At 44.9% G+C, this 20,687-nt stretch overlaps 1 protein-coding gene and 1 non-coding gene across 2 annotated transcripts in view; both read right to left on the bottom strand.

Annotated features, from left to right (window-relative positions):
* Positions 1-20,687, bottom strand: part of LOC124795142 (centlein-like) — a 551,801-nt gene that overhangs the window by 96,466 nt on the left and 434,648 nt on the right. The gene's annotated exons all lie outside the window — the stretch shown is intronic.
* Positions 8,080-8,153, bottom strand: Trnas-cga. Its single transcript has one exon. It is a non-coding gene; the product is annotated as a tRNA-Ser (tRNA).

Raw genomic sequence — 20,687 nt, 5'->3', positions numbered from 1 at the left:
AAGACTGTGCAGAAAATGTCTGGTAGAAAGTCATGTGACATGTTTGCGGGAAGACTGATAGATGCGGAGAAAAAACGACTAACACATTGAAATGGGTACATTTTAAGGAATTAAGGATCGCAATATCTGAACTTGTACCCTGTACAGCATAATAATTAATTATGAATGTACAATGCGTTTTGGACGCCCAAGTGGAATATTCCACCGTTTTCGGGCGTGTATGCTGGATATTTTTTAATTATTGTTCCGATATTTCGGTTGACTACCTTTCATGCGCCTGAGAGTGAAAAAAGTCAAGCGCAGAATCAGCGAATCCACTGTGCTTACGAGGTATGTTCCCGATTATCATGAATGTGATATATTGGAATATTTCTCAAAGGAAATATTGTTCTACGTCTATACTGCCTGGCATTCCAACATATACCATTCATAATAATCAATAACGTACTTCGTAAGCAGTGTGGATTCATTGATTCTGCGCTTGCTTTATTTTACGCACTTGTTACTAACAATGTTATCTCCACAGTGTGTAAAATGATCTAAAAACTTGCAAGCTGCACACCTTGAGAATGGCTGAAAAACCTTCAGCCGAAATATCGGAAGAAGAATTAAAAATATTCCGGATGGACACCCGAAAAATGATGGAACATTTGATACACCGGAAAAACTTTTAGAAAAACTGCCTCAAAGAAATCTGCATTAACCCTGTGTGCTAAGATGGTCACACACAGATCAAAAAAATTAGTCACTCCTCAGGAGACATCACGCTAATGCCGTGTAAGCCGGTCTCTAACCTCGACAATGACTATAATTCAGCGAGGAAGATGGTCTCCAAGTTTCTTTCCACTCTCGATTATTAGATCCCACTGAACCACAAAATTACGCCGATATTGATTGCTACATTGCACCCACTATTCTAGACAGTTGCAGACAATTTTTAAGGTATTAAGAGGTGCGATAAGCTAATTCAAGTGCTGGTCAATTCAGGAGCGTTTACTTGCATCCTTGTGAACATGGTCTTAGTAAATGTAGAGGGTGTTTGGGGAACAAGTGGAGACGTTTTACTGACTGAGGACGACCCACTGAACAACATTACATCAGTACTTAATTAATTTGCAGACTAATAATAACAGATATTAGGAGTAGTATGTTTTTCGGTTGGTTAGTATCAAGAACATATGGCAAGAGCAATCCAATAGCTGGTTTCCCCCGAGCAACAGATTAGATGTTGAAGTATGCGTGCGTGGACGCAACATGGTTAGTCTATACTGACAGGCTTAGTCAACTTTGTGGTGCAGTTAGGACCGTACAGAAAACATCGGGTAGTAAATTATGTGACGCGTTTGCGGGGAGACTGTTAGATGCAGATAAAAAATAACTAGCACACTGAAGTGGGTACATTTTAAGGTACCACTGCCCAAAACATTCCCACTTACACACCCAACACTCTGTATAACTGTAATTTCATCAGTTTTGCATCCAGACACCGACTATGAAGTTTCGCAAAAGTTAAGTGCACACAAAGCAAATGCAACAAAAGGAAAAGCAGGTTCCTAAGAGCTGAAAAATCGCGAAAGGTAAAAAGTTCAATCAAGTTTATTTTCGACTTCAACATCCATTATCCATGAAGGAAAAGGCTGTCGACTTCAGAACATGCAAAAAAGGGGAATAAACACTGTAATTAATTGTACACCAGATATATAAAGAAAACTGTTTTCAGTCTATAAATAGCTTCTCCTTCTTTTCCCTAGTCCATATCCCGTATCTTCGAGGGGTCCATATGTTCATCTTCCTGACGGCACAGCTTGCGCTGTTGTATCTGACCACGAACGGTACCTGTGTGCCGGCCGCTGTAGCCTAGCGGTTCTAGGCGCTTCAGTGTGGAACCGCGCGACCGTTACTGCCTAGGTTGGTTAGGTTTAAGTAGTTCTATGTTGTAGGGGACTGATGACATCAGATGTTAAGTCCCATAGTGCTCAGAGCCATTTGAACCATTTTGGTACCTGTGCAATCTCTTCAGTACATTTCAGGTGTCACTGGTGGTCAGAACAGAGTCTGTGGACATCTTGGTGCTCATATGGTGGGTGCCGAGGCAGCCCAAATGTCTGATGTTTGAAGAGGCACCTTATCGAAGATTTATACCGCATTCAAGGAAAGCGGAAGAACATCATCAGCTAAGTGACGGACACTCTTTGAAGATGACCGAACCGGAAAGCAAGTGAACGACAGTTGCAAAAGTTGCTGCTAAACAGTATGTCGCACTGAACACTGTCAGCGCCAAAACAATACGAAAGGAGCTCCATACGCTGGGAACTGCAGGGCGAACTGGAACTTCAAAACCACTCGTCAGTGCTGCAAATACCCGTAAGAGGAAATCGCCGTGCCGAAGCCATAAAAACTGGACTATGGAGCAACGGAAGAAAGTCATTTGGTTGGATGAGACTTGTTTGACGCTGTTTCCATCGTCTGGCTAAGTTTATGTCCAAAGAGTGAAACATGTCGGATTTTCGGTGATGATCTGGGCAGCAATACCGTGGTATTCCATGGGTCCTTGGTTGTTTTGCAAGATCCGTTGCTGCCAAGGATTATGCGACCATTTTGGCTGATTAAGTCTATCCCATGGTACAATGTTTGTTCCCCAATGGTGACGTTGTGTTCGAAGACGAGAGGACCCCTGTCCACACACCTGGCGTCGCCAACGTCTGATCTGGTGAGAAGATGGTTGAACTGCCGCATTTCGTCTAGCCACCACAGTCACCAGATCTCAACATTGTTGAGTTTTTGTGGTCTACTTTAGAGAGAATGGTGCGTGATTGCTACCCACCCCATAATTGTTACCAGGAGTTGTCACCATTTCGCAAAAAGAATGGCGTAAGATTCCTGCTAAAATCATGCAGAACCTCAAACCTCCTGGCGGATTAAAACTGTGTGCCGGACCGAGACTCGAACTCGGGACCTTTGCCTTGGGTAGCTCAGTCGATAGAGCTCTTGCCAGCGAAAGGCAAATGTCCGGAGTTCGAGTCTCCGTCCAGCACACAATTTTAATCTGCAAGGAAGTTTCATATCAGCGGACACTCCGCTTGTAATGGTTCTTTATTTACGTGACCATTATGGCACTCCAACCCCAGTTCTCGATGCCAGTAATATCGTACTACTTTTCTGCGAAGTAACAAACATATTTTTGTGACAATATTCACATTTGGTTTTATTAATATATAGGTACTCCGATGTATCGATATATTACAGTGATATGGTTCTTGTGTGTATTCATTTCTGTGAGACTGTCATAATCTTTGACTTACTTGTAACCGTTTTGACGCGAATGCGCACAGAGCAGTCTTTGTTTCACTTTGCAGAAGTTGTTATTTCGCTTTGTAAAAGAACAGTCAAGTCTTGTGTTTGGTTAAAGTGGAAATTAAATATATGAAGATTGAAACAAAACTGTTTTCTTGATGATGTGACTATTAAGAAGAAGTATATGTGAATTTACAAGAAGTTTAATAAAAATGTGGATCATGAACACCAAGTCAAAAATTATTTCTACCATACTATTGTTCTGATCTGGCATTGTTTGATCACTAAGAATTTCCTGAAAAACGCATTTGTTAGATCTTTAAATATTCCTAAAATACAGATCTGGACCTTCTAGCAGTCAAAGTGGAATCACCCTAGAATCAACAAGATGAGCCATAGCAACTTCGACGAAATCTACGTGGGAATCCATTCAAGATAAGTGCCAAAATTAATCACTTTTAGAGTGACTTCATTATTTCCAGTCAATAACTTTGTTGTTGCCCGATAAAGCGAACATATGCTGCGTGAGCAACATTATTAATCTGATTTATAACCTACTTTGCAAGTGGTGGTAATGTTAGACGCTGCAGGGTGAAAATTTCATTTTGCATGCAGTACCTGTGTTTATCCTCTCTCAGACTATTGGGAGCTGATTTGAATGTCAACGGGTTTCCTACGCCGTTTTAGGCATAGTAGTGTGTTGTGCGTTTGGTGTTTCCATATTTTGTCTACCCTTGTATAGGTATTCTTTACTCGGCCTCATTTTAGCATACTACTTCATTTCCTGTTAACCTGCGTAACTATTGGTATTCCTTTTCTCATAATTAACACAGGTTCTGCTCTAATTAACTCATTCAAAATGCTAAACAGCTCTTGAGAGCATTCCATATTTCCAGACAGAAGTGTTACATCATATGCGTGTTTTATGACTGGCATCTGTGCCCCCTTGCATTTCTGCTGCTTCTCCGTATAATTGACGACGACATTGCACTCTTTTTGTGACGCCCCGTGACCCCTGGCATTCTACAAGACGAGGAAGTGGCGAGGGCGTACGAGAGCTCAGGAGAAACGCGTACGGTGATGTATTAGCGTGTAAGAGCGTTCCAGGAAGCAACAGTTTTTAGTGGTTCACGGCCGCCGGAGAAGAGCCGCTTTCTTCTTACCTCGACTCGTAACCCGTCACACTTACAGGCTTAAGAAATGCTCAGTTCGTAAATCAACGAGTCGGCGCTTTCGCTGATCGAGGGCAGGACGCCCCTCGGCAAATGAACGCTGGGTGTAAACATCAGGCGCCAGTCCATAACAGAGCTGGGAACGGCCGCTCCGAGTCTTCGACGGCGAGGAAGAGAAACGGTGGGCCAGCCGAGGAAGATGCCGCCCGGGAAGGAAGGGCAGCCAGTGGCTGAGCTTGCGTAAGGAAGCGCTAGCCGGGGAAAGCCGCTGCAAGGTGCGCCAGACGCTGCTGGGGACCTCGGGAGCGGACGACCACAGGGGGCCGGCGACGTTGCGTCAGCGCCGAGAGAGCCACCAGCTCGCAGGTGCCACCTCGGTTTGCTCACGCTATATTCCTCTCAAAACGTAATGTACTAAACTCTGATGTAAACAAATTACACTGAGTAAACAAAAGTCATGGGATGGCGACATGCACGTACCAGGTATAGAAGTACGAAACCGGAATTACCCTATAGATGGTGCTAGCCGTCAGTGTAGGGCTTCGACCATAGATACTAGTAGCCTGGCCTTGCTGTGCAGAAGCAGTAGGGCTGGTGTGGCTCCAACATAAACCACATGACTGTTAGCAAAACGTGGCGAGATTTCAAATCAGCGGTCTACCATCCTATGTTTGTATCGTATTTTACCCACATTTCTCAATTGACTGCCAAACGCTTCCAACAAAAATTACTTTTTTATTTGCGAAAAATTATGTCAGAACTACATTTGACCTGGATTTGTTCACAGTACCAAAATCTAACAAATACATCGAACGCCCCTCTGGTGGGCAGCGGGACGAAATTCTTATAAACTATCAATTAAAGTAAAACGTCGTTAAAATTCTTTTAAACAGTAAGAGTGGGCTCGTGTCAAAACTTTAAACATTGGATTCGCCGCGTTTTGAGCTCTCGTCACTTATAAAAGAAAATAGGATATGGGAATTATGTCAACTATAGGTGCCAAAATTGTCGACTTTAGGAGCAGGTCCATTTTAGAGTACCACTTTTAGGTGCACTTGAAAGGTTCAGTTCCTACTATTTTTACAAAAGTTTAAACTATCATTTTAAATAAATATATATATATATATATATATATATATATATATATATATATATATATATATATATATATTAGATGAAAGGTGAGACTTTGAAGTTTCAGAAAATAATTTTGAAGCCTACATTTATTTAATAGTATTAGAAGGTAGAAAAAAAATTCTCTTCATGTGTCGAGTATAGGTGCTCTTATCTTATTATAATCTCGGTGGAGCCGGCCGTGGTGTCCGAGCGGTTCTAGGCACTTCAGTCCGAAACCGCGCGACTGCTACGGTTGCAGGTTCGAATCCTTTCTCGGGCATGGATGTGTGTGATGTCCTTAGGTTAGTTAGGTTTAAGTAGTTCTAAGTTCTAGGGGACTGATGACCTAAGATGTTAAGTCCCATAGTGCTCAGAGCCATTTGAACCAGCCAATCACGGTGGAACAGCCAGTGCACCATGTGCTCGAATTTCTCCCCTGGATGATGTTCGGTCAGTCACCACGTTCTCACACACTACATCGATACTGGCATGCATCTTTACTACACGGATGTCCAGAACCTGGACTATGGATGTGGGAAAGTTCAACAGCAGCGATACCCCACCGATACACTGAGGCCAACGTGTGCAGTAATTCGTTGATAAGTCCATCCACAATGCGGCCCCATTCGAATGGCTGAAGTTCTTCGAATAGTAATCGTTGGTGGAGCATGGTTCTACCCTAGAATGAATGTCTGTAACCAATGCTTTAACTCAGCACAGTTACTGCCTGTAGTCCTCAGTACGCACATACACCATTTTGCTACAAAACACAGTCCTTGAGGGTGTTGCGTTCTTTTATGGCAGTGTATTATGACAATTGATTTACTTTCTCTCTCTCTCTCTGCGTCCGAACAGGTTCGGAAGATCCAACGGTACCAACCGACCACCGTGTCATCCTCAGCTGATAGGCATCGGATATGGATGGGCATGTGGTCAGCACAGCGGTCTCTCGTCCATTGGCAGCTTTGCTGGCCAGAGCCGCTACTTCTTAGTAAAGTAGCTTCTCAGCTGGTCTTACAAAGACTGCTGCGCACTGCTTGCCAACAGTGCTCGGAAGGCCAGGAGGGTCACCCATGCAAGCGATAGGCTCAACAGCACTTAATGTTGGTGTGATCTGAATGGGAATTGGCGTTACCACTGAGGCAACATCATTGTACACACTGCCTGAAAAAGAAAAAAAAAAAGAAGAACACTCACAAGGGAAAGAGGAAACATAACGAAACTTCACGGATTTAGAGGGGGATGTGATGTTATTTCAACAACTACAATATCGAATAAAATTTACAAAGTACTTGGTAATATGAGCCCACTTATCAGCATGATGTACTGCCAACTTTTGGCTGACAGCTTGCACTGATTTTGTTGGATAGGCTGTCGTAAAGCCGCTATATCCTCTCCTGAGGCAAGATGACCAACAACTGTTGTAAAATATCCTGGATACTGAGAAACAGATGGAGTTGACTTCCGAGCTGGTCCCACACAGGTTCCATCGGGGACAGATATGTGGATCTCGCTGGCCTCAGGCATACGTCAACATGACGCAGATAGTTCATAGACACACGTGCCATGTCGGCTGTTGCCTTGTTGATAAATGGCGCCACGACACTGTCTCATTGGAGGTAACACACGGAGACGCAGGATGTCCGTGGCGTACGGTTGTGCAGTCACATCATACAATGAAGGCCTTCACTACCGGATGTTTCAGCTGCCGAGAATTCTTCCTGGTTGTATGGTCGTGGTCCATGGAACTCTTATATCCCTGCCGTTTCGTCCAATGGCTCTGATCACTATGCGACTTAACAGCGGAACTTAGAACTAACTAAACCTAACTAACCTAAGGACATCACACACATCCATGCCTGAGGCAGGATTCGAACCTGCGACCGTAGGGGTCGCGCGGTTCCAGACTGAATCGCCTACAACCACTCGGCCACACCGGCCTTCCGTTTCCTTCAAAGCTATGTTGGACATCTTCGGAGGTGCTCCTAGTTGTGCTGAGTCTTGCCGACTGACACAGTTCCCTCAATCACTACCAGTCGCGAACTCAAGTCGTATCCGATGCCTCCTCGCACCATGAAGCCAAAAGTAACACAGTTGTGCCTTGAAAGAACGGGACCCATCAGCAGATCGCCGCCATAGTCGCCGGCGATGGTCATGCGGGGTAATCCAGAACGGTGCCTCATCGCTGGACACAACGCGACGCCATTCATCAGCAACCCATACTTTCCGGTCACAGTACCACACCAGTCGCAGCCGTTTGTTCTGTGGTGCTAGTGGCAGCCTACATATGGAATGGCAATTCCCTACAACGGCTGCTGCTAGTCTCCGATCAATGGTGCGGTATGACAAAGAATACTGTGCTTCTCCTGGGAAGACAGGCACAGATGTGAACGGGTTACGATGTGCTTGGTGTACAACATGGTCATCCTCTTTTGTGGTGGTCAGACGTGGATGACCAGAACCTTGACGGTGAAGCTTCCTGGCAGATTAAAACTGTGTGCCGAACCGAGACTCGAACTCGGGACCTCTGCCTTTCGCGGGCAAGTGCTCTACCACTGAGCTATCCAAGCACGACTCACGACCCGTCCCCACAGATTCAATTCTGCCAGTACCTCGTCTCCTACCATCCAAACTTCACAGAAGCTCTTCTGCGGACCTTGCAGAACTAGAACTCCTGGAAGAAAGGATATTACGAGGACATGGCTTAGCCACAGCCTGGGGGTGTTTGCCTTTTTCCAGGAGTGCTAGTTCTGTTAGGTTCGCAGAAGAGTTTCTGTGAAGTTGGGAAGCTGTGGGGACAGGTGTGAGTCGTGCTTGCGCAGCTCATTGGTAGAGCACTTGCCAGCGAAAGGCAAAGGTCCCGAGTTCGAGTCTCAGTCCGGCACACAGTTTTAATCTTCCAGGAAGTTTCATATCAGCGCACACTCCGCTGCAGAGTGAAAATCTCATTCCGGAAACCTTGACAATGAATATACTCGCACATAAATATTTATATTGCACGATTCGACAAGGCTGCCAAACGGAGACTCACGACAAAGCCTCTGTGACAGTTCTAGGTGCTGATAACGCCGTCTCAGACGAGTACGCGGCATCTCCGCGTTCTTCACAGTTATCACTGAACACCACCTAACTCTATACGCCCCCCCCCCCCTTTATACTCGCTACCGGGCCTGCTAAAATACTGAACACGAAAAACGCTAAGTAGCTCGGCTGCGGTCCAAACTGTCACAGAGAATTGCAACTATAGTCACTTACATACCCAGCGACAGTGCGTACGTGTACAAAGCTACACTGACGTCGACCACGTCCTTTTGATGCTTCACACTTTTTGTCGGTAGTGTATTTTACTGCTATTATTATTAAAATCCTAGGCGTCTGGAGGACGTAAAAATTTGGGGCGGCAGCAATTTTTAACTGCCCCGAGGAGCAAGAGTAAGGGAGCGGGGACAAAACAAAATGTGACCCTCCCCCCCCAGAACCTAACCCTATATGTGCGCCTACTGCGCCTGGAAACAGACACAGAGGCGCGAGTATCCGGCGACACCTACTGTGGTGCAGAGCGGAGCAGACAGTGGTCGGTGGGCGCCGGCGTTGGGATGCAACCGGGCGTCGCGGCCGGAAGACGGCGCGTGGGAACTCCCTCGCACGCCCGCAGCTATGTACGAGCCATCGCGGCCGTCGACCGCTCGCTCGCTCACCTGCCCTAACCAGACTGCCTTCCTTCTGTCCGTGTCGTGCCTACACAACCATTCAATCAGGAGGGCCAGAGGTGACCGCAATAAGACCGGCGGGTATCGTTCGCGTGTGAAGTTCTGTTACGAGCCATACGAGCCACTCCGGCACTGCTGATACAAGGCATTGTTTGCATAATAACTATAATTTGTCTGGAAGCGAGCAGCACATATTGCTAGTTGGAGAATACAGTATGTATTCTGTATCTGCAGCGGATACTCACTTGGTGCAGGGAGTGGCAACTGACCCTTAACATAGACAAATGTAATGTATTGCGAATACAGTGAAAGAAGGATCCTTTATTGTATGATTATATGATGGCGGAACAAACACTGGTAGCAGTTACTTCTGTAAAATATCTGGGAATGTGCGTGCGGAACGATTTGAAGTGGAATGATCATATAAAATTAATTGTTGGTAAGGCGGGTACCAGGTTGAGATTCATTGGGAGAGTCCTTAGAAAATGTAGTCCATCAACAAAGGAGGTGGCTTACAAAACACTCGTTCGACCTATACTTGACTATTGCTCATCAGTGTGGGATCCGTACCAGATCGGGTTGACGGAGGAGATAGAGAAGATCCAAAGAAGAGCGGCGCGTTTCGTCACAGGGTTATTTGGTAAGCGTGATAGCGTTACAGAAATGTTTAGCAAACTCAAGTGGCAGACACTGCAAGAAAGGCGCTCTGCATCGCTGTGTAGCTTGCTGTCCAGGTTTCGAGAGGGTGAATTTCTGGATGAGGTATCGAATATATTGCTTCCTCCTACTTATACCTCCCGAGGAGATCACGAATGTAAAATTAGAGAGATTCGAGCGCGCACGGAGGCTTTCCGGCAGTCGTTCTTCCCGCGAACCATACGCGACTGGAACAGGAAAGGGAGGTAATGACAGTGGCACGTGAAGTGCCCTCCGCCACACACCGATGGGTGGCTTCCGGAGTATAAATGTAGATGTAGAAAAGATTTATCCGCTTACACAAGACTATGTCTTCTATGTGAGTCACTAACTATTGCCACCTAGAATAACTCCGAAAGTATGATAGTAGCTGGAAAGTTTGTGGGACAAAAGTTGCATGGGACAACGGGGGTTGTAATATGACACTGGTTTTTGTTGCTAGGTGAATTCGCGTCAGAGATATAAAAGTCAACTTTTTTTTAATGGGATGCTGTAGTTTGGTACTTATTTTCTGATAGCGGCTATCGAAACGAATCCAATGATGTTTAACAGTAAGGTCTTTGAACGCCAATGAAGGTCAAAAAGGTGACATGAACGTCCATTTACAGAAGGTGTTCGAAGTGTTGACCATTGATATCAATGCAGTGCTGCATTCTTCTTATCATGGATAGAGTGATATTCCTTGTCACTTATCGAAGCACGTGCTCTAACACTTCTCTCTCGTATATAGTGCAAAAAGTAAGTATTCGCCGTATACGGCGTATCCATGTAACGTGCCATTGACATGTAAACGCCATTCGACGGTTTCTCAGTACAACACTAATAGGAACGGTAAGACTAGTATCTTCGAGTCAAGCGGATGTGAATGATGTATTCCTTCGAAGAACAAGTCGATATGCTTCCCATTTACGGAGGATGCCAACGAAATTCAATGAGAGCTACAGACTTATACGCTGAAAGATATCGTCAATGTACTCACACCACACATCGTACATTTAAATGTGTGTATGACAAATTGGGAACATCTGGATCTTTAACGCATCGGAAACATGTCCGGCAAATGAAAGTTACTAACGAGGAAACGGAAATTGGTACTTTTGCCACTGTGCTTCGAGATCCTTGTGTTAGTTCGCGTAAAATCGCTAGGGAATCTGTCATGAGCCAGAGTAGTGTAGTTTGTGTTTTGCATCGCCATAAATATCATCCTTACCATATCAGCCTCCATCAAGAATTAATTGGTGCGGATTGTATGTGTCGCACTGAATTCTGCCGATGGGCTCAAATTCAGATTCAGAGGGATGACACATTTATTAATTTGATTTTATTTACTGACGAGGTTACATTCACAAGTCATTGAAAAGTTAATTTGCATAACATGCATTATTGGGCAATTGAAAATCCATTTTGGCTGCGGCAAGTTGCACACCAGAAACCGTGGTCGGTGAATGTATGGTGTGGGATTCTGGAGGACAGAATTATAGGCCCCTACTTCATAGAAGGAAATCTTAATGGTAGGAAGTACACCACATTCCTGCAAGAAACATTAGGTCTGTTATCGGAAGAAATGCCTTTAGGAACAAGGAACAGAATGTGGCACAACACGATGGGTGATCGGCATATTTTTCGCCTGATAGCTAGAAATGAGTTGCAGGGACAATTCCCAAATAGTCGGATCGGACGCGGAGCGGATATGTCGTGGCCGGCTCGTTCGCCAGACTTGACGCCTCTGGATTTTTTCTTGTGGGGATTCGTAAAAGACATTGTTTATAAAGACGTTCCAAACACACCTGAAGATATGTGAGAGAGAATTTTCACAGCATATGCTTCGATAAGTGGTGATGTGATAAGGAATACCACTCAAACATTGATTAAAAGATTGCAGCACTGCATTGATACCAATGGTCATCACTTCGAACACCTTCTGTAAATGGACTTTCGTGCCACCTTCGTTGATCTTCAAAGATCTTACTGTTACACACCACTGGATTCGTCTCGACAGCCGCTGTCAGAAAATAGATACCAAACAATAGCATCCCATTTAAAAGAATCAAGTTGACATTCATATCTCTGAAGCGACGCCACCCAGCAACAAAAAACCAACGTCATATTATGGCCCCCGTTGTCCCATGCAACTTTTGTCCCACAAACTTTCGTAGTTATTATAGGTGGCAATAGTTAGCGACTCAGCCGGCCGGAGTGGCCGAGCGTTTCTAGGCGCTACAGTCTGGAACCCCGCGACCGCTCCGGTCGCAGGTTCGAATCCTGCCTCGGGCACAGATGTGTGTGGTGTCCTTAGGTTAGTTAGGTTTAAGTAGTTCTAAGTTCTAGGGGACTGATGACCTCAGAAGTTAAGTCCCATAGTGCTCAGAGCCATTTGAAACACTCAGTGACCCACCCAGTAGAAACTTCCGGAAAGTTTTACCTTACGCATCGAAACGAAGCATTTACCACAGCGTCAGCATTCATTTGGGTTTTCCCACAACTGTGCAAAGTTTAATTTTTCAACAGGACGGCGTCCCATTCCGTTGGCACCTGCATTTAAGTGAATTTCTTAACAGTGAGCTGGGTCTTAAGGATTGTGTAGATCCCGCATTGCACCGCTGGCATCCAATGTTGCCTGATCTCCCCCTTCCACCAATTTTGGATGACCTGCGGCGCCGATATCAACAGCAGTGAATGCAGTATCTTGAGACACGTTCGTAAAACTACGGAACGAGTTTGACTATTGTGAGGCGTACCCAAGAGAACACTGAACGTTTGTGAAATGTATAAGGTACAGTCAAATCAAAACGAAACAGATGAAGAGAAAAAAGAAAGCAAACTGTTTATTATTTCGAAAGTAATCGCCATAGCTTTTAATATATATATCCCACTGCGAGACAAGACGGTCTATGCATTCTTGGAAAAATGTTTCTGGTTGTCTACAAAACCATGTCTGTACCCAGGAGTGTACCTCCTCGTCCGAAGCAAATCTACGGTGATGAATGTCTTTCTTCAGGGCTCCAAACATATGGGCAGGCCCACACGTTGCCAAGATTGTTTCAACTACGCTCCAGAAGATTCACAGGGAAGCTCTTACACATCCTCAACACAGTTCCGATCTCTCGCCATGAGAACTTTTTGTTTTTGGAGCCCCGAAGAAAGACATTCCTGGCCGTCGGTTGGCTTCGGACGAAGAGGTACACGCCTGGACAGAATCTTCGTTCCGTACGCAACCACAATATTTCCATGAAGGTTCAAAAATAACTCTGAGCACTATGGGACTTAACATTTGAGGTCATCAGTCCCCTAGAACTTACAACTACTTAAACCTAACTAACCTAAGGATATCACAGACATCCATGCCCGAGCCAGGATTCGAACCTGCGGCCGTAGCGGTTGCGGTTGCAGGCTGAAGCGCATAGAACCGCTCGGCCACAACGGCCGGCAATACTTTTTCCCTACGTCTCATTTTCATTTGACTTCCCCTTATAAATGGAAAATTGTGTATCTGATTACAACCGACAAAGAAAACACACGAAAGATGTGCAATACGTCACAAAACGTAAATACAAAACGTAGCCCAATCTACTCCTCTCAGAAAACGTATTCAGACACAACAACTGTTTAAGAAAATTCTTCCGACTACTCTATAGTTGACACATTGTCAAGCCTTAATAAGGTATGAAAGCAAGTCCATCCTGTACAAATCCAGTTTCACAATTAGTATAGTACTAGGCGAGCAAGCAAAACAAAATAAAATGTGCCAATGTACTATTTAGGCCTAAAACGGAAAAACTTTCTGTAATATTTTTGCGGAAATAAATCGACACCCACAGAACGTGACACATAGGTGTCGAAACATGTCTGGCTGAATAGAAAAAAAGAGATTAAAATAGGTAATTTTAAGAACGCAAAAGTACTTTGATCCTAAACGTATGGATAAACAGTACCTAAAGGCTGTAGGAGCATGTGAGTAAAATAAATATCCTAATAAAATCGGATGTTTGTTTTTAAAATAGAATCGTTGTAATACTATCCATAAGTTAAAGTTTATCCAAAGTTTCTATCTTAATTCACGTCTTGAGAAACTGGAAATTGGGAATTTGTGGTAAGGTCTTATGGGACCAAACTGCTGAGGTCATCGTTCACTAAGCCTACACACTACTTAAACTAACTTAAACTAACTTACGCTATGGACAACAATCACACCCATGCCGGAGGGAGGACTCGAACCCACGACGGGGGGAGCCACACGGACCGTGACAAGGCGCCTCAGACCTTGAAACACGTTGTAGTTTCCAAGAAATCTTTTCTTTCCTTTTAATGATCCGAAACTTTGCAGTTTTTAGGGTCCATACTGTAGTCAGTGAAAACGGTACCTTTATAGGATAAGAAACTTCCTGGCAGATTAAAACTGTGAGCCGGACCGAGACTCGAACTCGGGACCTTTGCCTTTCGCGGGGAAGTGGTTTACCAACTGATACCAACTGAGCTACCCAAGCACGACTCAAGCCCCGTCCTCCCAGCTTTAATTCCGCCAGTACCTCGCCTCCTACTTTCCAAACTTCGCAGAAGCTCTCCTGCGAACCTTGCAGAACTAGCACTCCTGGAAGAAAGGATATTGCGGAGATATGGCTTAGCTACAGCCTGGGGGATGTTTCTAGAATGAAATTTTCACTCTACAGAGGAGTGGATAACCTTGTTTTCCGTCTGTTAAGATCCCCTCTTTTTCCGGGACGGATAGAGATATCAAGTTGAAATTTATGTCAAGTACTGAGGTGGTGTAAATATTTAAGCTTATAAGTCAATACAATCAGTAGACTCGACCGTTAATGTCACACATTTTGATACTCGCAAACTCACTCATCAAAACCTGTGGATAACTGTCTACATACATAATCCAGTTTTTTCGGAACCTTCGGAATGCTAGTTCTACTAGCACTTGTCCAGTTTTTCTTTTTTTTCTTTTGATCCATTCATTTGGAAATAAGCCAATGTAACTCAGGATTAAATGCAGCGCTTTTTCTCGTATTAGAGCGCCTATCACTCACTTCCCATAAGAGGAGTGCCCCGCTGTTGAGACTGCGGGCGTGGCTCCGCTTCCTCGCTCGCTGTGGGAAAACCGACATCCAGCATTCAGCATCCGCGGTTGAACAGCCGCCATTCCCGAGCAGTGACGCAATAGCTGGGCGTGTGTCGCTGGCTTGAATGCAGGGCCGCACGCGCTACGCTCTGTGTCAGATACACAACGCACGCTGGCTGCACGTCTCCACAGGCGCCCGTCCGCTACAGACCTGACCTGAATGCCACATGGGTGGCTACCCTGTCGGGTTTTTAGGAACAAGCCATCGCCCCTTGACGACATTTTAAACCTGGCTGGAGCATTCAGTAGTGCGCAGTCGAATTCCATTTTCAGCGTTGTTTCCTGCTACGTTGCAAGCAACATTACGGAATGGTCCTTTAGACACAACCGCCACGCCAAATTTCTTAAAGAATCGAACTCGCATGTATAAAATAATTTCAAAACTTTAATCATTAATTAATCTGTTAAATATTTGAGGATAGGCATGGAAGAGATATAGAGAGAAAAAGTTTTAAAAAAGTTTGAAATTATGTTTAAAGTTTGTTAGACGTCTCTAAGTACTGTCATTATCAAACACTGTATTGTCTCAAACACTGGATGAGTACAGTCAGGGGAATTTGCGCTCCCTTTTACGCAAAGGATAGTTTTTCACGCATGTCAATGTATATGACGCCATATCTGCTGAAGTATGTGTCGCACATTCATAAATTTTTCAGGTCTGTAAAATGTGTTACGAATAAAGTAGTTAAGAAGTTGTTATTGTTGTGGTCTTCAGTCCAGAGACTAGTTTGATGCAGCTCTCCATGCTACTCTATCCTGTGCAAGCTTCTTCATCTCCCAGTACCTACTTCAATCTACATACTTCTGAATCTGTTTAGTGTATTCATCTCTTGTTCTTCCTCTACGATTTTAATCCTCCACGCTGCCCTCTAATACTAAATTGTAATTCTGTCAGAGACAGCAAAGGACCTGGAAAAGCAAATGAACGGAATGGAGAGTGTCTTGAAAGGAGGATATAAGACGAGCATCAACAAAAGCAAAAAGAGGATAATGGAATGTAGTCGAATTAAGTCGGGTGATGGTGCGGGAATTAGATTAGGAAATGAGACGCTTAAAGTATTAAATGAGTTTTGCTATTTGGGGAGCAAAATAACTGATGATGGCCGAAGTAGAGAGGATATAAAATGTAGACTGGCAATAGCAAGGAAAGCGTTTCTGAAGAAGAAAAATTTGTTAACATCGAGTATAGATTCAGGTGTCACGAAGTCGTTTCTGAAAGTATTTGTATGGAGTGTAGTAATGTATGGAAGTGAAACGTGGACAATAAATAGTTTAGACAAGGAGAGAATAGAAGCTTTCGAAATGTGGTGCTACAGAAGAACGCTGAAGATTGGATGGTTAGATCACATAACTAATGAGGAGGTATTGAATAGAATTGGAGAGAAGAGAAGTTTGTGGCACAACTTGACTAGAGGCATATTCTGAGGCATCAAGTTAAGAAGTAAGGAATTAAAATGTCATGCCTGGTGCTGCAGTTTTACTGCTTGAACATATAAAATGTAGTATGCGGTAAACTTTTTTTCCTTTCATCATTTTGTTGGGGGGTGTCAACGAGGAAAAGTTTTGTAAAGATTTGAAACTATGTGTATAGTTTGTTGGACATCGCTGAGTGCTCTCTTTTTCAGGTACTGGATGCATATAGTCTGGGTAATTTGCGCTCCGTGTGTTACACTGCCAAAAAGACATATACGCAGTTTCTAACTTCAACACTTGACTCATTGCGTTAAGCCTTCAAAGTAAGATAATACTTCTTAAAGAGGCCGTTACGACAACATTTTAAATTTTTTAAAATGGTGGATAATTATATGAAAAACTGAAAATCAAATTTTCGTTGCCCTGGATTGGCTAATTGCAACTAGGGCCGTGCGTCTAGTTAGCCGCAACTCGGAAACGGCACCGCGCATAAAATATTTTTCTTAACCATATGTCACATGACGACTTCCCCTGCAACATCCTTACAATATTTTTGTTTCTGACCTCCCTCGGGCATCGGTGTATGTGTTTGTCCTTAGGATAGTTTAGGCTAAGTAGTGTGTAAGCTTAGGGACTGATGACCTTAGCAGTTAAGTCCCATAAGATTCCACACACATTTGAACATTTTTGTTTCTGACAACCCTATATGCACTGAAGAGCCAAAGAAACTGGTACACCTGCCTAATATCGTGTAGGGCCCCCGAGAGCACGCAGAAATGCCGCAGCACGACGTTGTATGGACTCGACTAACGTCTGCAGTAGTGCTGTATGGAATTGACACCATAAATGCATGAATGCAGCAGGGCTGTCCATAAATCCGTAAGAGTATGAGGGGGTTGCAAGGCAACCAAGATCTGCTCAATAACGTTCATGTCTGGGGAGTTTGGTGTCCAGCGGAAGTGTTTAAACTCAAAAGAATGTCTCTGGGGCCACTCTGTAGCATTTCTGGACGTGTGGGGTGTCGCATTGTCCTGCTGGAATTGCCGAAGTCAGTCGAATGCACAATGGACATGAATGGATGCAGGTGACCAGAGAGGATGCTTATGTACGTGTACCCTGATAGAGACGTATCTAGACGTATCAGGGGTCCCACATATCTCCAACTGCACATACATCACACCATTACAAAGCGTCCACCAGCTTCAACAGTCCCCAGCTGACATGCAGGGTCCATGGATGCGTGATGTTGTCTCAATACCCGTACATGTCCATCCGCTCGTTACAATTTGAGACGAGACTCGTCCGACCAGGCAACATGTTTCCAGTCATCAACAGTCCAATGTCGGTGTTGACAGGCCCAGGCGCGGTGTAAAATTTTGTGTCGTACTGTCATCAAGCATACACGAGTCGGCCTACGGCTCCGAAAGCCCACTTTGACGATGTTTCGTTGAATGGTTCGCACGCTGACACTTGTTGATGGCCCAGCACTTAAATCTGCAGAAATTTGCAGTAGGTTTACACTTCTGTCACGTTGAACTATTCTCTTCAGTCGTCGTTGGTCCTGTTCTTGCAGGATCTTTTTCCGGCCGCAGTGATGTCTGAGATTTGCTATTTTACCGGATTCCTGATATTCACGGTACACTCGTGAAATGGTCGTACGGGAAAACCCCTGCTACATCGTTACCTCGGAGTTGCTGTGTCCCAATCGCTCGTGCGCCGACTATAACACCGCGTTCAGACTCATTTAAATTTTGATAACCTGCCCTTCTAGCAGCAGTAACCGATTTAACAACTGTCTTTTACAGGCGTTGCCGACCGCAGCGCCGTATTCTGCCTGTTTACGTATCTCTGTATTTGAATACGCTTGCCTATACCAGTTTCTTTGGCGCTTCACTGTACAAGCGGAGCACAGGCGAATAGAGAATCATTCTAGCAACGATACGGGCTGCAAATGGAGAAAACAACTGACACATTATTGTGCACCCACCCTTCCACCCCCGGTCCCCCTCCCCGACCTTGGAATGAGCAGCTCAAAAACGGTGAAGCAGGTCTGCTGTCTGAACGTCCACGCATCGTCACAGAATATGGAGGGTAGGATGCATACCTACTGTGTAAGACAGGCTGAGCACCGATCTGAGCAGGTCTGGCACCAGAGTAGAATACTGGTGCAGCGATAAGTGTTTCATAGCTCACTGTTGAACACGGAGGTCCGCAGCAGACGATCTCTACATGTTCCCATGTTGATCCTAGGTCGTCGTCAATTATGGCTGCAGTGGTCACGGGATCATCGAGACTGGACCGTGGATCGATGGAATCACGTTTGTTGTTACACCGTGTCGATGCATGCACCAATTCACGGGCGCAGGCCTGTGAGGGAACATTGACCTGGGCATCTGTGGAACCTGTAGTAGTAATCGAAGGCTCTGTGAGGCTGTGGTCTACGCGAATATTACTGGGAGCCACCTGCCTCCATTCTTGCTTGATATCTTACCTGACGGCTATTGCATCTTCCAGCGGGATAACGATCCGTGACACAAGACCAAAATAGTCTACAGCGGCTTGAAGAGAATGATACTGAATCCACGTTGATGTCTTGGCAACCAATTTCGCCTGATCTGATGCCAATGGAACATATCTGTGACTCTATCGGACGCCAGGTCCGAGCCCACAAACCACCGGTCGGGGAGTAAAAGAGCTGCGTGACCTATGCGCGCACATCTAGTTCCACATACCTCTCAAAACCTACCAAAGACCTGTTAGATCAACGCCACCCAGAATCTCTGTTGTATTGTGTTCTAAATGTGGACCAACACGATATTACGCAGCTCTTCATAATGTTTTGGCTCATGGTAGTACAATACTGTAGACCCAAACTTTCTTCCCGATCATATAAACGATTAAATATTTTCCAAATAGCTTTGAATTGAAACTTCCTGGCTGATTAAAACTGTGTGCTGGACCTAGACTCGAACTCGGGACCTTTGCCTTTCGCGGGCAAATGCTCTACCAACTGAGCTACCCAAGCACGAGTCACACGCCGTCCCCACAGCTTTACTTCCTTCAGGAAGTGCTAGTTCTGCGAGGTTCGCAGGAGAGCGTCTGTAGGGTTTGGAAGGTAGGAGGCGAGGTACTGGCAGAAGTAAAGCTGTGGGGACGGGGCGTGAGTCGTGCTTGGGAAGCTCAGCTGGTAAAGCTCTTGCCCGCGTAAGGCAAAGGTCCCGAGTTTGAGTCTCGGTCCGGGACACAGTTTTTGTCTGCCAGGAAGTTTCATATCAGTGCACACTCCGCTGCAGAGTTAATCATTCTGGAAACATCCCCCAGGCTGTGGCTAAGCCATGTCTCCGCAATATTCTTTCTTTCAGTAGTGCTAGTTCTGCTAGGTTCGCAGGAGAGCTTCTGTAAAGTTTGGAAGGTAGGAGGCGAGGTACTGGCAGAAGTAAAGCTGCGGGGACGGGGCGTGAGTCATGCTTGGGTAGCTCAGTTGGTAGAGCACTTGCCCGCGAAAGGCAAAGGTCCCGAGTTCGAGTCTCGGTCGGGCTCACAGTTTTAATCTGCCAGGAAGTTTCATATCAGCGCACACTCCGCTGCAGAGTGAAAATCTCATTCTAGCTTTGAATTATCCTACTGATTGGCACTAGTTTTGGTAGAATTTGTTTACTGGACACTTTTCGGTCAAGTTCAGCAGAACAGTCACTGATTCCTTCGTCATGTAATTCAAGGTGACTACTAAATCTGAACTACGGGGGGCTTAGCTGATGTACTCATTTTGTGTTTCGAGTGTTCTGTTTTACGGTCGGATGCCCATCTTGACGCTGCAAAGTCACCTTAGCCTCAAGTTGAGGTGGAAGCCGTGCGATCTGTGTACTTAAGTACTTTAATTCGTATAATGTTTTCTGGAGTATGAATAAAGAATAAACTCAGTTTTTACTTACACAAGGGTGGAAGACAGCCTAAAAAAGGCACCCATAATGGGAGAATTTCGTCCAGGTTTACTTCGGCTCTCTGAGTAATAAGCTAGCGCTCTACCCGTTATGCTTCACGGGTAGAAAGCGGAGTTATTGAAGGAGGTGAAAGGCTTCGACATCAGCTTTACAAAGGATGCAAGATGCAACTTTAATTGCAGTTCAAGTGTCGTATCGCTAGAGCACCAAACCCTTCGTT

This window comes from Schistocerca piceifrons, chromosome 4 (genome assembly GCF_021461385.2).
Source record: "Schistocerca piceifrons isolate TAMUIC-IGC-003096 chromosome 4, iqSchPice1.1, whole genome shotgun sequence".
In the NCBI taxonomy this organism is placed as follows: Eukaryota; Metazoa; Arthropoda; class Insecta; order Orthoptera; family Acrididae; genus Schistocerca; species Schistocerca piceifrons.
Note: the sequence above shows the minus strand (reverse complement) of the source record. Positions and strands in the feature narration are given on the sequence as shown.